The sequence below is a fragment of the Pseudopipra pipra genome, chromosome 3 (assembly GCF_036250125.1).
Source record: "Pseudopipra pipra isolate bDixPip1 chromosome 3, bDixPip1.hap1, whole genome shotgun sequence".
Lineage (NCBI taxonomy): Eukaryota > Metazoa > Chordata > Aves > Passeriformes > Pipridae > Pseudopipra > Pseudopipra pipra.
Genome location: NC_087551.1, coordinates 77,785,124 through 77,805,656, shown reverse-complemented (window position 1 = coordinate 77,805,656; position 20,533 = coordinate 77,785,124). Strand labels below are relative to the sequence as shown.

At 35.2% G+C, this 20,533-nt stretch overlaps 1 protein-coding gene across 5 annotated transcripts in view; it reads right to left on the bottom strand.

The window, feature by feature from the left end:
* Positions 1–10,824: 10,824 nt before the first annotated feature.
* The window catches only part of EPHA7 (EPH receptor A7), a 194,448-nt gene continuing 184,739 nt past the window's right edge, over positions 10,825–20,533 (bottom strand). For all 5 annotated transcript variants that reach the window (XM_064649940.1, XM_064649946.1, XM_064649948.1 and 2 more), the window contains one exon: positions 10,825–20,533. This exon is cut by the window's right edge. The gene's annotated coding sequence lies outside the window, so the exon portion shown is untranslated.

Below are 20,533 nucleotides of genomic sequence, written 5' to 3'. Positions count from 1 at the left end.
CCTAATGTTTTGTTAACGTGGGTTTATAGGACTGATTCAGAACTCGTTGTAGTCATATAAGCTTTTCATAATCATAGTTAATATCTTTTGGCTGAGATGGGATTGTATTATGCATCAGAAGCTTACTATACACTGGAGAAATTAAACTGTCTAAAATGCCTCAAACACTTGCAGAGCACTTTACGTTATTCTCAACAAGGCCTAGTTAAAGCAAGAAGGCAGAGCAGATAAGATGATAACCAGTGATGGGTTGAAATTTATCGATGGAACATAGGCCAGACCCAATTGTGCTTGTTTCCCATCCTAAAAAATCTTATTTTCCCCTCGGTCATTCAGAAAATATTCTATCATAATTTATATCCATAACCTTTGAAACAATTTTACAAGGGCTTTTGTTGGTCCTAGTCTACAAAGGCATGGAGATTCATAGAGAAAAGCAGTTATTTTTCAAGTCCAAATAGTTAACCTAAGAGAGTGATTCAAGATTAAGTCTGAAGTGTTGGTCACAGTGTGATCAAGTCCATATTCACTTACTGGTTTAAAGCTGGTTAAAGCATTAGAAGCCACATCAACACAAAGATGAGTGTGGGCTCCAAAACTGCCCATAAATCTCGACTGTATGGTCACAATAACTTCTTTAATGCTGTGGTTAAACTATTAGAGATGTCTGCTCTACTCTGTTTAAAGCTAACTTGATTATCCTTATAACATATTATCCTTGCTTTTTGTGACTGATATTCCAATTAATATCCACAGAAGAATGCTGCTTCCTTAGGAACTCTAATTAGTTTGCAAGTTTTGAAGGACTTTCTGAACAAAACTCAAAACTCTGGGGAACTGCTCGTCACAGCCCTAATTTTGTGTCATTGTTCAAAACTTTCAAAAGTTCTTTAAAAGAAAGACTGATTAAGATTGCAAATAACTAACAGAGCATACTTGAAGATTAAAACATTATGGCTTTGATTTATTAGAAGTTACTCATTTCAAGCATTTGACCTTGCTTAGAGGCTTTTTTATTTTTTCCTTACCTTGTTGGCCTGCAGTTAAGTTCAAGCATGCCTCATGCCTTTGCAAAATATGGTATGATTAGGGTTGTAAGCATGTGAAGTCTAGGGTCTTAGATGCGCCTATTAAAGAAGTGTTACCTCATCAAAATAATTTGTTTTCAAATGAAGTAAATTCCTCCCATTTCTCTTTCTTTTGCATGAGCATATATGGCAATTATCTCAAGCAAGACAAGCTACATGTATTTTTCCCCTTTTTGCATTGACTGTAATTGAAATGTCTTCTGCAGTTGCAGAGAAACTTCAGTTCAGCTATGCGAACAGACTGTGTTGATCCTTCTCTCCAAACATAAATTTAACAAGCATTGTCTCTTCTGTTATTGGAAACTCTCTCCTTAATGTATTATTTCTTCATTGCAGACTTGAGGTCTTCAACTAATTAAAATAATAGCAAAAAAAAAGTTCTATGACTCACTTTTTTCAGTTTTCTGCAGTAAATCAGCCAGATCTGAAGTAATGAAAATTAAACAAACATTTGTGCATCTGAACGTAAATTTTGAATGAATGTCAGTGTATACCTTCTTCCCCACAATAAGGATTGAGTTAGCAACTCAGTCATGCAGTCAAGATATTGACAAGATGGGCTGAAAGCTCAGCACTCAGATACGAGGGAAATGAGGCAGAGTCTTAGTCTTAACGTCCTGTATGAATTAGCTTAGCAACAGTAGGGAGGCACTGGGTATTCTTTACGACAAAAATGTCAGAGATGGTCAAAGGAATGTTGCCAAGGAGCATTCCTACGGGTGGCGCAGCACAATAACAGTAACACCGAGACAAGTGCCTGGCCAGTTGCTAAAGGTGAACAGAAAATAAAGCACAATGGGAAAATGTACATTTTTCACAATCACTTTTGAAAGAAAAACGTAAATGTTACTTTTGCCCTGCAATGTTTCCTGCCTTACACCGGTCTCAGACCTGCCAACTTACCTGGATTTAGGTGAGTTTAGGTCTCTGATGCTTCAGGGACTGTTAATCCTGGAAACTCACAGGAAATCTCAGGTTTTGATCTCTCCACCTTTTCAGCATGTCCCACAGATGGATATGACAGCTGTTTGCATCTGACAGATTAAATCTGGTAACTGAACTTGCTGTGTGTGCACTCAGCCAGTCCTTGAACCAGAACCCTGGGGGCATATAGAAAGCAGGTTTACCATGAGTCAAAAGGGAGCCTCCACTAATGGCTGTGCTAAGCTTCTCTCAGTTTCAAGTCACTTACTTTCAAGTCTTACAGCAGTTCTTTGACAGGGGAAATTTTTTTCCTGTGATGAAACAAGAAACAGAGCTGATGTTAATACAGCAAGAGACGCTACATTTTACCACACTGAAATTATGTGTCTGTTTTATTGCAGCAGGCTCATGGCTGTGAATGATGTCATTAGTGCCTCATTGTAGAAATGTGACTTGTAACAGGACTTGAGAGGGAGAGAGGAGGTTGAAGAGTTGCTTTTTCCCCCATACATTTAATTAAATGGACTCATTGGTTACAGAATTTTAAAATATAACAAAGACTTGTCTATGTCACCTGATAAAATCTGACCAAGGCTGGTTGAAGCCCAAACTATTTGCTACAGACGTGTGCCTACGTACCCTAACAGCAACCATACTGGGGTTGAGAATAAATTAATATTTTTTTCAAATAGAGCCTAATGTTAATTTCCTGAAACTGTCCTTTCAGGCAGATGTCAACATTTCTGTCAGAGCTTTAAAGGAAAATGTTTTCTTTGACCTAGGAATAAATGTCAGTGTTTTGATCTAACACCTTGAGTGATGAAATCTGTTGTGTTACCCACCCTATTCTCACATTCTACATATACAGAAAAATATCTAAAATATGATTGTGTTGCTTAAATTATTTCAAGAAAAATATATACTCAATTCCAGCCAAATCCAAGTTCCCTCTTTTTTATCTTTGTCCTCACCGGCCTGACAAGGAAGCTAAATTTTAGAGAAAAGTAGGAAACTTAACTGGAATGATTTCTCTCTGTTCATTCTTCTGGTAACTAGTGCAAAATCTGGGCAGGTATATCTGAACAATGTAGCTGTGGCAGCTGTGGAGTCATAAGTCTAGCTTCTCCTTAAAGGACTTGCTCTGCCTCAAAAAATCAGCAGAAACTAAATCATGCTTCTAAACAGATTTTTGGCAAATAATAAGGTGGACTTCTGTGACTATTTTGATGTTTATTACATATTTGCTTAGGAAAGTTTCTTAGGGGTTTAAGTTTTATGTTGCATAATGCCTAAACACTAAACTGGTGAATGGATTAACATTTTTAGAGGTTTCTTTTTTTTTCTTTTATTGATTTAAAAAATGAAATTAATAAAAATAATGCAGCTTTCAAAGAGTCTATAGCCTCATACAGCATTAGTAAGGCTGATGTTAGAAAAATGTGTACAATTTCAGTATTCACAACTTTAAAAGGATGTTATGAGTTGAAGATGAGGTAGTTAAATCCATAGAAATCATTTGCAGGTGACAGAAAATGTCTTACAGTGAGAGATGTAAAAGTTTTCACATGTTAACTTTTTTTCTTAATGGCTTTTAAACTTGCAGTTGTCATCATAGATGGAAAATAGAGGGTACTGAGGATTTTAAAATCTAGTAAAGGAAATATAACAAGATTTTTGACTGCAAGAAGAAGTCAGGAAATTTCAGATTAGGAATAGAGCGTTTTATAAAAACAAGTGGCCATGATTAATGAATGGAACAAACCAACAAAAAAACCAATTTTATGTCTCTCAACATCTTCAGATGAAGAGAGGATGCTTTTCTGGAAGCTCTGCTTTTACTAAATACAAGTCATGTTTTAGTTAAACAAGGACTGTTGGCTTCAGTACTGGGTGAAATATAATGCCCTATAATAAATGAGTGAAGCTAGATGATCCAATATTCCCTCTGGCCTAGTTTTTATTAATCTCTTATTCTTTTATATATGTATTCAAGGAAAAGAAAACCAAAAAGATCAAGATTTGCATATAGAAGTAATTCTAATTTTTGTTTTATGACAAGTATCATCTTGAACTAGATGAACATATTTTTCTTTTTTTATTTAAATATGTATGAACACCTTATTTGAGTAGATGCAATAGGACAAAATGGAGTTTTGATTTCCTCAAACCAAAACCAAAATCAGAAAATTCTGCAACTCTTTGCTGACACATAATATATTTTATCTGAAATTTACAGGCAATCATTTTCTGTAACAATAAAGACAATACAAGCAAGGCTGTGGAGGATTTTTATATTTTGTGAAATGCTAGGTGCTTGCTCTCCTTATTATTGTACTAATATTCCATTCAACATTACTCAACATCAGATCACAGACTGAGCTACAGCTGACTTGCCATACCATGAGGTTTCTGTAGTCACGCAGGGGATTCAAAAAGATGAAGACAAAGCCTGATGGCTGAGATTTTCTGAAGTACATTATGGCATTGGCCTAACCATGGTTTGTTTGAAATCAGTTGAAGTTTTGCTGTTCATCTCACAGGCAGTATATCTGAGTTGACGTCGAATGCTTGTAATAATCTTAAGCAGCAGTTCTGCAGTATCTTTCTTATTTTTAAACTGTAGAGTATTAACTGACAATAATGTATTAGAGGGAAACTATGACTAACTGTAAATGAGAACATTTATTGAATTAAAAGGAACCAGAAACTACTGATATGTTGGCAAGCACATATGTAAACCTATAATTCCACACTGCCTCTCTGAGCCTGAAACCACTCTTACTGTAAGCACCACAAGAGTGTTTCCTTTTCAGCTGAGTTTTAAGTGGAAGGAGACTGAGAAATTAACACCATTAATTCAAAAACGCCTTACTTTTTTTTCTTTCCTCTCTATTGTTCTACTATACAGTGAACAGGGGAGATAACATAGAAACTTGTCACCATCATGACATGAAATCAAAATTAAAGACAGAAAATAACTGATGATACAAGTCAAAGGATGAACATTGCTCCATACTTCTCAACTTTGGGTTATAGATAATTTGTATTAGATGCCTACTATATCAAGCAGCTCTAGCTCTCACCTGTTTTCTAGGCCAGACTTTTTTTCCTATGCTCCTCTGTTAATTTTATGATGTCCCAGTAAAATCCATTTGATTTATCATTCTTGCCAATCTTAATAGGGAGCAATTATTGTCAATGAGTAAAATCTGTTCTATGTTGGTGAACGTGCTTTTTGCTGCTCTTATCTTTCTAAATGAGCATGTGCCTTTTATGTCAGTTCTGGTCTCAGGTCATCCTGATAAAGACTGTGATATTAAAGTGAAAAAAAATTAAGAAGAAAATAAATACAAAATCTGTATCAACAACAATGAAAATACAAAAAAGAGCAAAAAAATTAAGCTACTCATATCTATTTTTAAAGTGCAATGAAGGTGACGTTTTACTGTTTTAGAGTTCATTTACACAGGTGAGGATACTCTGATCAACTGTGGCTCAATACGGCATAAAGGCCTAAAAAGAAATTACTCTGCAGAGAAATAGATAACATGGAATCTATTTAGGAAGAGAAATTAGTTGGGTAAGGTTTTGATCATTGATTATGATTCAGCTAAAATCTAATTTAAGTATTTCATTTGAAGGCCAAAATTATTCTCTCAAGGTTTTTCTGTGAAATAAAATTTTTGGAAATGCCCAAATCACCTATGAACCTAAATCTCTTTGTTTATGTTACTAAACAATCTACATGTCTCTGGAAATACTGTCTAGGGATATTAAGTGCCTTTTCTGTATTTGTTACACATTTCAGTTCAGATTTTTTTTCTTTAACATGTCCATACTGAGAGCCAAGTACTGAATTCTATAAGCCTTTTGTCATTGCCAGTGCAAATATAGGAGACATTTAATAGTACTGGGAAACCAATTTTTATATATATGTGGTGGCATAAAAGAACAGATTTTTTTACAGAAAAGGCAGCATGTTTGAAATAAAGTGAAAATAATTAGAATATATTATAATGAAATGTCTGGAGGAACAATGCTTCCTTTTGATCAGTGTTTAGATGAGGCTAAGCTCTGAATCACAAAAAAAAAATCTAAATTATTATTTTGTGGTCCTATTTCACTAGAATCATGGGAAGATTTAAATATTTCAATCTCTTGCCAGCACTTCAGCTGAACACTTCTCTTTCATCTGCAAACAGAAAGGATGATAATCATTTGCTTACATGCCCTATCAAGACAAAAATTGTCAGACATTTCCCTACATCTGGGGTAAGGGACACGGGGGAGCTATGTATACTACTTTCTGTTGATGATGTTGGACTGGGATTAATGATAAATGCTTAATGAACAGATTAGTAGACCATCCGTTGGGAATGGAGCGAATACATTCTGAGCAGAAAGATAGTGTAGGTGACTCCTCAAGGTTCTTTGCAAATCTGTTGTTCTATGATGACATATAAGTCCTTCCTCTCTTGTTGTTTTAGGCTTTTTTTCTAAGGGAATGTCTCTTTTCAAGGTCACTTCTCTAGAATGATATGCCCTAATTTAGTACTAAGCCGGCTAAAAGTGGAAGCATACAGGTAAAAATTTCAGCTGCAAAGTTAACTACTTCTGCTCACTCCCCCAGAGCTGCTACAGCTCACAGCAGCTGAGTATATAGCTCCCTTACTTCAACTTTCACCTCCAAAATGTAGTGAGCTCATTCTCAATATTTCAAGTACCAGTGTGGATGAATTCCAACACTGGAAGCACATTTGAACTGGCAAACAGTAAATGGCTGCCATCAGGCATAAGCACTTGTTATATCAAAGCTTTGGCACATTATTTATGGAAGACTTATTCTAATGAGTTTCATCCACACCTACCAGATGTGCAATCCAGGAGTATGCCAGCTGTTTACCAGGAATATTTGATGTCTAATAATATCATGAGTATAACATGACATTCAATTTTAATGTTGCTGAATACGGAAACTTTGTCTTAATATCTTTGTTGAAAATGAAAAAGCAATATTCTCACATGTCCTGATTGAAAATGTTAGCAGTCCAGCCCTTAGGGAAACACAGGCACTTCTGTGCATATGAACAACCCCAACTGAATCTGCACAAGGCTCTCCAGTATTCAGAACAAACTAACCTCTGTGGAACAATCTGTGGAACAACAAAACACCAAATGAATGACCAAGGAATCTGATTAGCTAAACAGCATTCACCACTGTCTGTTTACTTAAAGGTATGTGCAGGAATAAAAATATTGAGAAGACTTCCTCTCCATCAGAGATCTCACTAAAACTAGTGATATCTTTGACAAATTCAGGTTTTACCAAACATGAGAGGACAGAAGAAGCTGCTTTTATATTGTGTTAGACTTACAGAAATAGGATTGAAATGGTATTGCATCATGGAACATTAAAAAAATTTAACATTAATCATTCAACTTCTTAGGTAGAAGCATTTAATTTTCAGACTCATAACTTGTAATATGTTGGCTTCATGGTAATTGTATTTGAATATACAATAATTTACCAATTAAAAGAATAATTCATACTTTTAAGATCTATTTAAAGTAAGGAAGGTAACAAAGACTTCTTAATACCATTATGTTTTCCAAGACAATAAATATTTGTTATAACTTGTTTGGGTTTATAACTACATAAACCACTGACATATCAAATTAGAAAGAAATACAATGTGCTGATAAAAACCCAAACATACACATATGCTAAAAATTCAAGACTTTAAAAAAACTGTTCATACCTTGTTATTTAGATAATGAAAATTACAAATAATTCACACAAAAACTACTCTGACAGAAAAAAAAAAGTATGGCATTAGTTTACTGTATTTATCTTTTAAAAGATATTTTATTTTTAAGCAGTTATGAGTAGGTCTTTTAAAAATTCTTTTTCTTTCAAACTGCTAATCAGATTAGGAGTTAGCAGTTCTAGTTACTAGAAAATAGTCACACAATCCATTTTTTTTTGTTCAAATAGTGCTAAATTTGCCAACATTCCCTGCACAGGTCTTTGATTTGTTTAATTATCTACTCCTTTATACACATATTGCTAATGAGAAAGAATAACTCTGTTACTCATGTTACTGGCTTGAAAACTCTAGTTTCTGAAATTCCAGCTTGATATTCCTAGAAGTAAACGTAGCACAATGATGTAACAACACAGATACACGTTGGGGATATGTACACTGTGGTTATTCAAAGATAGAACAGTAGTAATATTTGTAATCTATTTTTCAAGACTTTATTTCCCCTGTAGGCCTGATTCTTTATCAGACCCATGGTTTGATATATTGAAAACATCTTTAGATTAACATCTCTATGTTGTAGTATACCATTTATAGGCTTTCATCTGTAAAAAATTGTTAGAATTCCTGCATTTTAATAGTGTTTGATAGATGGACAATACTTGGCAATGTTTCTGGTTGCAAATATATACGTGGAAAAAAGTGAGAGATCTCGGCATGAAAAATATCTTTCATTTTTAGAACCGAATTTTCTCACCGTACTCTGAATGAGCTTTATTCATCAGTCTTTTCCCATTGTTTTATTGATATCTCTGGCCTAAAACTTACTGAAGTCAGTAGGTTTTGAAGTGGTTCTTATTTTTTATTTTCAACTTTTGTCTCTCATTAGAAAAATAATGTTGTACATTAAGAAATATCTTAAAGAAACAAAAAAGATTGGAGATAAAAGTAAATCCACTCATCAGAAAAATTAAGCCATACTTTATACTTCATTCTCCTCTGTTACCAACCCAGAACAACTAGTCACTTCTGATGACCTCCAGAATCATCTATTCCATCCACCTTTCCAGGGATGGAGGTGAAGCTGACTGTCTGGTGCTTTCCCAGGTCCTCCTTCTTGCCATTTTGAAGACTGGAGTGGCATGGATTTTCCTTCAGTCCTAGGCACCTCTCCTATTCTCCATGATCTTTCAAATATGACATCAAAGCTTTCAGGTTATTGGAGAATGTTATGACTTGCCTACTTTGTTGAATGAGGAGCACTGTTTTCCCCAGGAAACATCAAAAAATATGGATGCGTGTAGATATCAATAGAACAACATTTGCATTTAACATTGAATCTACTTTTATTGTTTGGGTTTTGGTTAACATAATTGGCCTTTCAAAAACAAGATGAGGCCCAGGACATTAAAATCTGAATAAAAAAAAGTGAGGGCAAGTTAAACAACATCTAGCTGGTAGATTTGGAGAATATAAAATGAATGAGTAAATGAATGAAATCACAAAGATGATAGCAGGAGTGGAGTAAGTCTCCTGTGAAGACATGCTAAAAGAGTTGGGATTGTTCAGCCAGGGGAAAAGAAGACTCCAGGGAGACCTAATAGCAGCCTTTCAGTACCTAAAGAGGGCTCAAAAGAAAGCCAGAGGAAGCATGTGGCGATAGGACTGTGGAATGGTCTTAAACTGAAAGAGGGTAGGTTTTAATTAGATATTAGGAAGAAATTCTTTACTATGAGAGTGGTGAGGTATTGAAACAGGTTGCTTAGAGAAGCTGAGGATCCACCACCCTTGGAAGTGTTCAAGACCAGGTTGGACAGGGCTTTGAGCAACCTGGTTTAGTGTAAGGTGTCTGTGCCCATGGCGGGGGGAGGTTGGAACTGGATAATCTTTAAGGTCTCTTCCAACCCAAGCTATTCCATGATTCTGTGAGTCTAACAAAAATTGGGAGGAGTCAGCAGATGATAAGGGAATCTGGTTTGCAAGGTATTTACTATTTCTATTATTAGTATAGTCATATAATGAGGTCCTGATTGTCTCTATCTATTTCAGCACGTTGCCTGGAGACAACTTAAACCATCCTAAAGACCTGTATATTATCTGTGTCCAAACACAAAAGCTTCAAACTTACTTTGAACTCTCCAGGAATACTGGCAGACAGTCCTTATTCACTAATTATACCATATGTAGGTAAAAAGGTGCCAAGAATCAGACCAGACCAGAAACATCTCCCAGTCAATTACTTGCTTGCACATAATTTTTAGAAGCCAAATTTTAATAAATAAGTTGTTTTGCCATTTGTCCCCATCAACTTTGTTCAGTCTTACAATGCAAAAACTATCCCTTTCCTAAAACTTCTCTCTTTGGATACACGTCCAAATCTCTGATATGTAATAGCAACCCATTACTCATTCTTGTTTCATTGGCAAGTACATCTGCTGACAACAGCCAGGCAAAACTGGAGCTTCCTGTCCTCATAAACTTTCCAAGTGTATTCTAGAAAGACAGTATACTCTCCCTTATTGAGATATTACCAATCATATCCAAGAATTCAACAGAAAAATAATTAGTGTAACAACAAAAAAGAGGAAATGTTGTTCCTTACGTAACCTTAGTTAAAAAGTTGTTCTGCCTTCTTTTTGAGTGGGTTGCAAAAGATAAAGCAATTTAATTGGAAATATTTTTTATTGCCACTTCATGGTGCAGACAAAGTTGACTTAATAGGTTAGGTATATCATGGTGCATGCAACTTGACACAAAGTTGTTGTGATCAATAGAAAAACATCTAGCCTTTTGACAATAAGATACATAGTGTGGATATAAATTTACTGCACTCAGAACCTGAAAGCAGACTCACAGCTTTATGGCATATCTATATAGATACAACTGATGCTTCTTGGAATTGTCTCCAGGATCCTGTTTATACATGCTTTTATGTTGCTTTTATCTGCTATTTATAACGCCTTTATCTTTGTATATACATGTATGTGTGTGGTATGTGTCTAGAGAGCTAGAGAGACAGAAAGAACATGCTCTAAGCTTACACAGTTACAGTGAAGTCTCATAATCTTTTATTAATATCTCATCACTTGCATCTTTCACAAATGTCGTTGTATGCAAGAAAGAAAAAAAAAAGCATCAAAAAAGCAAGCAAGCAGACACATGCTGACAATTTTTAGAAGAACTTAGAGGAGGATCTGTCTTCCATAAAAATGAAACAGTAATTTTATAGAAAATACATGTCTGTTGACACTTAACATTCCCAGGGAAGTATTTATTGCATAGTTGTTGTGAATCAGAGGCAAACCCTTCATTTGTATATTCATTTCCTCTGTCATGAGAGTGAGTCGCAGCTTACTATAGAAAAGAAACATCATCTGGCCATTTATATAGGTTGTATTATGCCTCCTTTGTATGCAATGCTGTCACATAAATATCATAATACTACAGTTATAGTGTTGCCAATATGTATGAATTGTGTCACCTCTAATGAAGAAGGTTAATCTTTTTTAGCGGAAGAAATGTATTATACCCTCCATGAAGTCAGTGTTAAACACAATAAACAAAGCAGTATACCTGAAAATAGCCTCCCAATCATGGGGATGAATTAGGGCTAAGCTGATGCTCTTTCTAAACTTAAGCAGCACCCACTCACAAGTGGGATATCTGTAGTTATTCACAAATTAACATAAATTCTTCTTCACTATCTTTTCCTTTTTTCTCAGGGAAAAATTTGTACACATTTGGTCAGGTTTTTAAGTTCACAGGCAAGGAGGATTGCTGATTTTTTAGTACCATCTAAAGTCTCATTACCATTTTCACCTATTTCATTAAATGTGCAGATGATTAGAGAAATGTTCAATTGATTTAGGAATTGATCAGTAAGGAAGCATTTATTTATTTATTATTTTTGCTGTTGCCAGATACAAAATTTAAAAAAAAGAAGCCTGAAAGTGATTCAAAAGGAAAACTATTTTTCTTGTGTGATGAAATTTAAAGCTTTAAAAAATGTCCTTTATCATGCAGGTTGACACTCTGACTGCCTAATTCTCTCTAACCTGATACTCAGATAGAATTTAAAGCATGCCTGAGACTGATCTTTTTCACATGTGATGGTGGCATGAAAATCTGGACACCTTTGGTATGGAAAATAAAGTTTGTAATGTACTTAAATCTAAGCTCTAACATATGTTTGAAAGTAACACCTGGTTCCCAGGTAAATCCCTTTATGATTCACAGATGGGCTGGGAAACAACTCCTCATTTGGAATTCCCAATATATAAAATATGATCTTAGCAAGACAATACACTCAGATAGTCTAGATTTTTAATTAAAATCTACAGCCAGATGAAGAATCTTACATCAGTAATTCTGATAATTCAGATGTTTACACTGAAGGATATGGATGAGGATACTGGAGCTTCAGCAATGCAAGGGTGTTAGAGTTACAGGTCCTGCAACCAGGGGGGAATTTAAGCAGCAAATAACAGGCTAGGCAGGGCCAGCCTGAGCTCCTCTGGGGTGGATTGGCGTTTCAGAGAGCAAGACGAAGAGTGTGGCTGAACTCTCTCTAATCCTTAAGGCACTTGCTCCAGGTTAGGGACACCTGGACTCCAATTCGTTTCCAAAGAACATTTTTAAAGAATGAGTCTGAAATGTAAGAAAGTAATGATTCCTTAAATAGATGTTAAATTTTAAGTCCTTACTTTCCATCCTTATCCCACTAAAGTAGTCTCTCTAATGCTTCCATAGTCACGTTTGGATTTATGCCTTGGCTACAGCGCAGAGTGAGTTATTGTGAAAGGGTTTCCTCCTTGGATTTCTCCTCCTGTGGCTGTATTTTAAAAGAATATGGCAGCCACTTCTGCATTCTCTGTAGTGCAGTTGCCTAATACAGGTGTACAGTGGACTCAAGAAGAGAAAAAATTGCTTTCTAGATTTTGATTGAGAGATGTAAAGCTGCTCTGACACATAAAAATAGAGCCTATACTGGGAATGCAGAGGCACTTGAGGAATGTTAATTTCAAGTGTTAACATGTCTATATGCTTTGGCAATCCAACAATCAGGTATCAGCTGAATGTGGATTTTCAGGATCATAAATTTGAACCTAGACACACTATTCCCACTTTATAGTCTTTTTCACATCTTATCTTGTGAAAATGTTGCTCACAGTTGAAAGGAAAAAATATATATCTTTCCTTGACATTTATATCACTGTATTATTAGGAATGTTGTTTAAAGTGATTCTCTGGTTTGAAGTTTAAACCCTCTCTTTTAATTAATTAAACACATTTACCTTTTTTATTTCAAGTCATATAATATTTCTCTCTTAGATAAACAACATGTTGTCTTATATATTTATTTACAAGATGATATTGCTAACCATTTCCAGTTTTGTTATTGAACGTTATTATGTAGCCAAATCTGCAGATAATTGATTTACTTCAAACAGTCTAATTTTGTGTTTAATATACTACTGTAAAAATGTCTTTGATGAAGAGCATTTTGCTTTCTGAAAGAAAAATGCATAATCCCAAATCTTCAGTCACTGAAAAATACTACAACTCCATTCAATGTATTTAGTTTCAAAGCTGAAAAAATGAAAGATTCCTTTTGACACATTCTATTCTACGTTAAAAGACTTATTCTGATTTAGAAAGCATGAGCATTCCTTCAGAAGGAAAGGAAAAGTTCAGAGAAAAAACCCAGCATATCATGCTATAATGCACCATTGTCTTAATACCATCAAAATAACACCAGAAGCCACTTGAGGATTCTCTGCTGAGCTGCAGAGGCTTGTTCACCAATCACTAGACATTCAAATGGAAGAAAGAAATCCCCTGTAAGACCAGCTAAAAGGCTGTGAATTATTCCTCCTTTCATCTGACAGACTCGTCTTGGCCATAGAATGCAGAAATGGATCTGAAAAATAACAGAAAGCTGTACCCTTACCTTTAAAAGTTAAACATATACGTACATGTTACGTGTGTATGTATATATGTGTATATGTATATATGGAAGTTGAGTCAGGTATCACTCTGCCTGCCTCACTTTATCTGCTGACCTAGAATAGATTTTGGTGAACTTCAGTAGTGCTACGTGCTTGCTTGAAGATCTTTGTGCAAATATGGAGACAGAGATTTATCAAATACATGATCTGAAAGCACACTAGTACTCTCAGCGCAGACAAAACTTGGTCTTTGCTGCCAACCAAATGAGATGGTGTTGAAGTCAATTTCAAGCAAATCAGTCAGCAGAGAGTGTGTAGGCACCAGTCCATATCTTCCTAGCCATACCTCCCTCATCAGCCCACATGCCATCATTCTGCTCTTGGCTTTGTTAGCGTTTTACTACAGACTGGGGGTTAGGGAAGCTGTAGATGTACAGCTTCTGCTTTCCAGCCTGGAAACAGTCAAATGTGTGTAAGCCTGTGAGGAAAAGAACTGTGGTTTCTTATTTCACCGCAAGCCATGATACATCCATGCACTTTGGACCTTAGATGATAAGTGTGTCACACATATTTGTAAGGATGCCTTCACAGCCCACTTGACAAGTTAAAAGCTGCTTGACGCCTGTATATGGGATACCCTTTTTTCATTATTTGTACCACTGGCCTTAATCCAGTTCCCTGCTGCTAACTTTCTTTTCCCCTCCTGACTGTTGGACAGATATTTTCAGATAATATCTTCTGATAACATACTAGCTCTTGCACTTCATTTTATGTGTTGAGCTTAGGAATCCTTGACCATACAAGCAGTAAAACGTGTGATAAGGGCAGAGAATGATAATAGAAATGCTTACTCTCACAATACTACCTGATTGGTTTTGTGTTATGAAATTACTTTTGATATGTTTTCTTTTTTTCCAAATAACTCTCTGGTCAACTTATAATGGAATAATATTCTTAAGTCCCTTCAGATCAGCTAAATTTTTAAAATGAAATTTAACCAGTCTAAAACTCTATGCTCTTTCTTTTTATTTATTTTTTTTTCTTTTTTTTTCACTGCAATCACATTTTTATAAGAGTAAGACTTAGGAACAGCTATAGAGAAAGCTTTTATTTTTTATGAGAAGGGGAAGAAATTAATAAATTGAATGAGTTAGCTTTGCAAACAGATCTCTGATTACAGTTGATGCTCTGGGACTATCACTAGTGTTAAGACCAATAAACAATTTGCTAATACTAAGCCAAATTCTAATTCTCCAGCTGCAAATTTTAGATATAAAAATTGTTTTCAGTCTTAATATGCTTTCCTTTCACTTATATGTTTTTCATATCCTTTGCTGAATGAAAAGATAAAATTGTGCTCCATTAAAGTAAAAGTAGGTAGTTTTACTGTATTTTTCATACTTCTCTAAGCATTTATTGCCTAGTTTTCACTTTAATTATCTTTTTTTCATATTTCAATAAGAGAAGGAGTGAGACAGATTCCATTATTAAGACTTGAGTTATCTTATGTGATCCTAAAGGAAAAAAATGTATTTATATACCACATTTTCTTACCATGTTACATGTGCTTTTTGATTGGAGGTAGAATCTTTTTTTTTTCCAATATATTTTCAGTTAGCTGGACTTGTATTATGGGGAAAAAAGACTAAAAGAAGCACATGGTCTTCAAATTTGGCCTTTTCTATCTTTTAATGTCTTTCAGGAAATCTAAGTTATTTTTCAATATGTTGACCTTCCCACTAAAATAGAAAGCAGTTTTATATACTTTGTTGTCCCCCGTCTTTCACTTTTAAAAATGGGAATAATGAGGTAAAACATAAAAATAGCCAAAAAATTAAAATATTTACTTTCAGTAATTTGAAGGTGTTATTTGTATCTAGAAAAAGTAATGCTCTTGTACATGGACTGTAGACTTCTTAATTATATCTCCACAGAGGTGTCAGGAAGATTGGTAGGCTGATGGATTTATTAACAAGTCAGCTATCTATTCTAACAGAGAGACTAGAAAGTAGACCTAGAGAAGAATAATTTTCTGACATATTTGTAATGGACTGGGAAGAACAACATACCTTTAAAAGGAAATGCATAACCAGGGAAGGTATTGTGATGGAGACAAAGAAAGACAAAATCACAGACCTGTTCCTTATTGCATTGCCTCCCCCAGCCCTGTACTCCTGTCACCTTTGGTGGGAATGTCACTCTGCATGGCAACAGCTGCAAAATGGGAAAATGTGACAAGAAGCAACTGAAAGAGTCCAGGGTACTTTCCTGAAGCATCCAGAACCATTTGAGAAGACATATTTTTCTTCTACCTGGCTTCCATCCACTGCTGCAGGAATGCACGTGTCTTCCAAGGATCCTGTGTTAGAACTGTAAGCTCAGGTAAATTCTCAGTTATAAGAGACTAACAGTGTACTATGTGTCCAATGCATTTGCATGGGCTGACAGATGTGACATGATAACTAAATTATCATTTACCCGGATGGATACTAGGTATTCCAGTGCTCCTAAAGTGCCTCCAGACACCTATGTTTAAACAATACATAGAAATGTAACTTAAATGTAGCAGAATCATTCATCTCCACCAAGCTTACTGACAAGATGTTCATTGAGGGTTCTACTAGCAATAGAGAGACCTTAAGATAGACGCCTAGATTTAAGTGCCTTGATCTCAAATTGAATCCCACCAAAAGAACTTTTTCTTAACTAAATGTTTGCATACCCGTTTGCATACCCAGCACACAGATACTCACACAGATACACATTATTTGTCTTGTCCTCATTGCTGAATTGTGATAAAAGAAAAAGTGTTATTAATAGAGCTCCCATATGCAGCTTCTTCCTGCTGGATGCTGGCAGAGCTGTCCTACATAGCATTTTCTGTTTAGCTGACCACCTAAGGTTTCTGTGTAATCTCCAAATTTGCTGGGTAATGTAGTTCTTGGCTGCCCTGTGTGAATCTTTTCTTGGTCGAACACCAGAACATGAAGTCAAAGGATCTCACAATGGGTTCCTGGGCACCAGCCATGCTAGCTTATCTGCTCAATGTATTATTTGTTTTATTTTAAGTCTTTGTGGAAAATTATCAGCTGTGGCAACCTTTAGTAAGAGTCAAGTTGCTCTCAAAAATGCTGTAATTTGCTTTCATTTTTACGGTATTCTTACAAGTATTAAAAGTATTTCCAAAGGTTCTATTTTCCTTCTGTGGTCCACTGTTATTTTATCAGCTCTTCTGAGCTTTAGCTTGTCTATCAGGGCTGCTGTCAAGGTACCTATGTGCTTCTACCATCCAGAAAATATTTTATAGAAGTCTGGCTTATTATTCTACAGACATGCCTGAGCATGATGGCAATCTTTGGCTAATTGTAAGACTATATATCTTAAACTACTTGGGACGATGCAGCTGAAAAATGTGTAAGTTCTATAGTGTTCACTCATGTCACATATTTGTAAAGCAAAGGAACTACATCAAAAGATAAATAGGCTAGAGTAGATGTGAAGTGTGAGAAGGAAGAGTTTGGAGGTCTGACAAAAGTCAAGTAGTTGGGAATATGTCTGCACATACCTCAGAACAAAAATTATTCCAAGGTGCCCATGCTCCTACTCCAGTATATAAAGTCTTTTAAAATAGAACAATTAAAAAAATATATGGACAATAAAAGACATTATCTAAAGAACACTTAAACATTTTAAAATATAATTCTAATCATTTTATTTGTCTTCACACAGATATAAAGTCTTCTTATATTTGTTGCTGTATATTTGTAAATAAGAAGAAAATAATTTCATTTATTTTTGAAAATATATCATAAGAAATCATCTTTTGTGTGCAGTAGAAGAGGGAGAAGACATACAGGTGAAGAAGACAAATCTACCAGAAACAGAAATACAATTAATGAATGATGTATAGAGGGAATAATTTAGAAATGCTGGGAAAGTGAAAGAACAGATGAATTTTTTTTTTCCTTCTCTTTTGCTAAGTGAAGAAACCCTACCTCTAGTTAATTGGAAGAGGGACATAATGTCTAATAGCTAAAAACCCCCAAGTTTCAAACTTACATCTGAAAATGACCTTGCTGTAGCAGTGAGCAATTCATTTTGCCACTGAGTTTTCCCATATGTAACTTAGAGATAAGTCTTTCTTTACCTCATAAGAGTTGTAAGAGGAAAATTAGCAAATGTATGTGTGTAACTTGCTGTTGAATAGTATTTTGATTTTTAAACTATATTTGTTTATTTTGTCTTATGTATCTTGAATGCTCTTACTGTCATTGGTGTAAATACAGTTGTGGTGTCAGACATTCTGATCCAAAACTCTCCCACAGGAACTTTCAAATGAGATTTAAATTAACCAAAGGGGATCAAATATTGTCCTCTGAATGTAATAATCTCTGCCTTGTAGAATTATGTAGAAGTAATTAAAAAGCTGAATAAAAGGATCCCACATCGTGTTTCCCAGTTCATTCTTGCGTGTAACATTTCATGCAAATCAGATTATGTTGTTTGACTTAAAAATTACTAGGCCAGATTCTCAGTTGAACTGAAATCAATGGAGAGGAGCTGTTTTACGCAAACTGTGGGCCTGATCTACAACATTTATTTGACTTATTCAGGTGTTTAAAAAAATCCCCAAACCAGAAAGATAACTTTCTTTCAATATATTTTTTTTCCTTTTCGCCTTCAGTGTAAGATTATAACTGTGGTTCATGGTATATAACATTAAACTGTTATTTGAGATTCATGCAAGACTACAAAAGTGCCAGAGTTCAAATTTAGGTACAACTCTGAGTGAAGAATGTGCCCACTCCTACCATAACCACTGGAGGTATTGTAGTTCACAGATCCAGTTCCTTCTCAGTTTCCTTTCACATCCAAGAAATTAATATTTATTACTGGTGAGGCTCAACACTGCATACCTATGCTCCCACTGTGAGTTGGCTCAGTTTTATTGGCCAGGGAAAAAAAGAAGTGAATGACTGCTGTGTTTGTTTTTCCATTTCACATAGAGCAACATGGCCTCACACAGGACCTATCAGGTTCAGCAGGAGAAGAGCAATACAGATAACAATGCAATCTATATGCTTTGGAAGTGCAGCAACAGGAAATGAATAAGATGTGACAATTTTCTCAGCTTCACATGCACTCATATCACTAATTGAGGACCAGGCCCAAAAAAGGTATATAAAAATCAGTTGGAAAAAGAGAATTTGACCCAAACTTTTCTTCAGCTTCTCTGGGTTTTCTTGTCGTCTTCAGATTCTACTGAAATTGAAGGATTATTTTCATAGAAATTTTTGAGGAAAATAGCAAATTAGTTTAAGTTCTGTTCATGTTCCTAGAATTTTAATTTCATTTCCAAACTTGTTTTCATAGTTACTGTGACTTTAATTACCATAATTTAATGAAAAAAACTAGGGAGGTCCACACTAGATAGGTGGGTTACAGAGGAAGCAAAAAATTGTATTTTTTTTTCTGGAAAATGAACACATTCTTCATTGGATACATGTATTTGTCCTCACTTACCTAACCCACCTCCAGTAGGATATCTCAAATATCAAAAATCACTTTTAATAAAAAATTTTTCATCCAATGACCCATTAATTTTTGTTTTTCCTGTAGGTGATCTCTTTCTCTATATTAGTCTATGTTGTGGTAGGTAACAGCTAGACACAAGTTCAGCAGTTGGTGTGAGCAAATTTTATTTCGTGAAACATCATGTAAATATTGTTCTTGCTTTGCTCCTGCATAAAAATTACATGATAATAACTTCTTTATTAAATTGCAATGAGAATCTTGTAAGTTTGTTCATCAGATGGCAGTGAAGTGCAGGAGTGATTTCAAATCCATTAACCGAAGAATTGAACGTAAAAAATTTACTCAGAAACTACTTACTGTTTTTCAATCCATTTAAAAGGAACTTACAGTGTTCCTTCTTTCTCTGGAGCAGTGATGCCTAATGAAACATATGTAAGATGCAGAGATAGGAATTAATAAATCTGAATCCATGTTTCCTTGAGACAAATTGAAGAAGATTAAATAGGTATCTGTCCAGACCTCATTCAAAAAATATATCTTTAAAGATTTTGGGAATTCTTGTGTGTTCCACTTACCCTGTCATATTCAAATTAAGACAATTAAAAAATCTGTTGTTCCAAATTAGTCAACAAATCCACATAATTGCTCTGCAAAATCTTAGCATTTCTTCACTTCACTATAGTGGTAACATTTTGCTGAGAAGGGACTTCACTAGACAAGAAAATCAATACATATGGATATGAATCTTCACATAAGTCTGTTGGAATAGAGAACAATTTGCCTGAAGATTTTCACATTCAGTGCCATGGAGTTTACACAGCCAAATTAAATGCTTCAGGAATGCATTTGTAAACAAACCTATTTATGACCTGTATGTCAAGTAGGAGTTTTAATGTAATTATGCTGATTGCTACCTCTGAAGTTTCATTTCCCTCAAATATAATTTTTATTCTGCTAGGCTATGAACACCACAGATGCAGAAAGCATGGTTTCTGGATCACGTCTGGACTGGGGGACCCACAAGCACATCTGAACTCATGGTGCAGGTTCTGGCCATGTCACACACTCACTTTTTGTATTCCAGCTGCTGCAAGAAAGAAACCTGGATATACAAGGCCTTGTTATGTTTTAACAAGGTCCTCATGAAGACAGTCAGTCTGATACATCAGGAGAGTTTCCATGATTGTTCCTGTAATGTGAAGATGACTGAAAATCTCAAATCTACCAGACAGGGGCACAGAAGAGTTAGATGTAATTGTTCAGGTTTGCTGTGGAA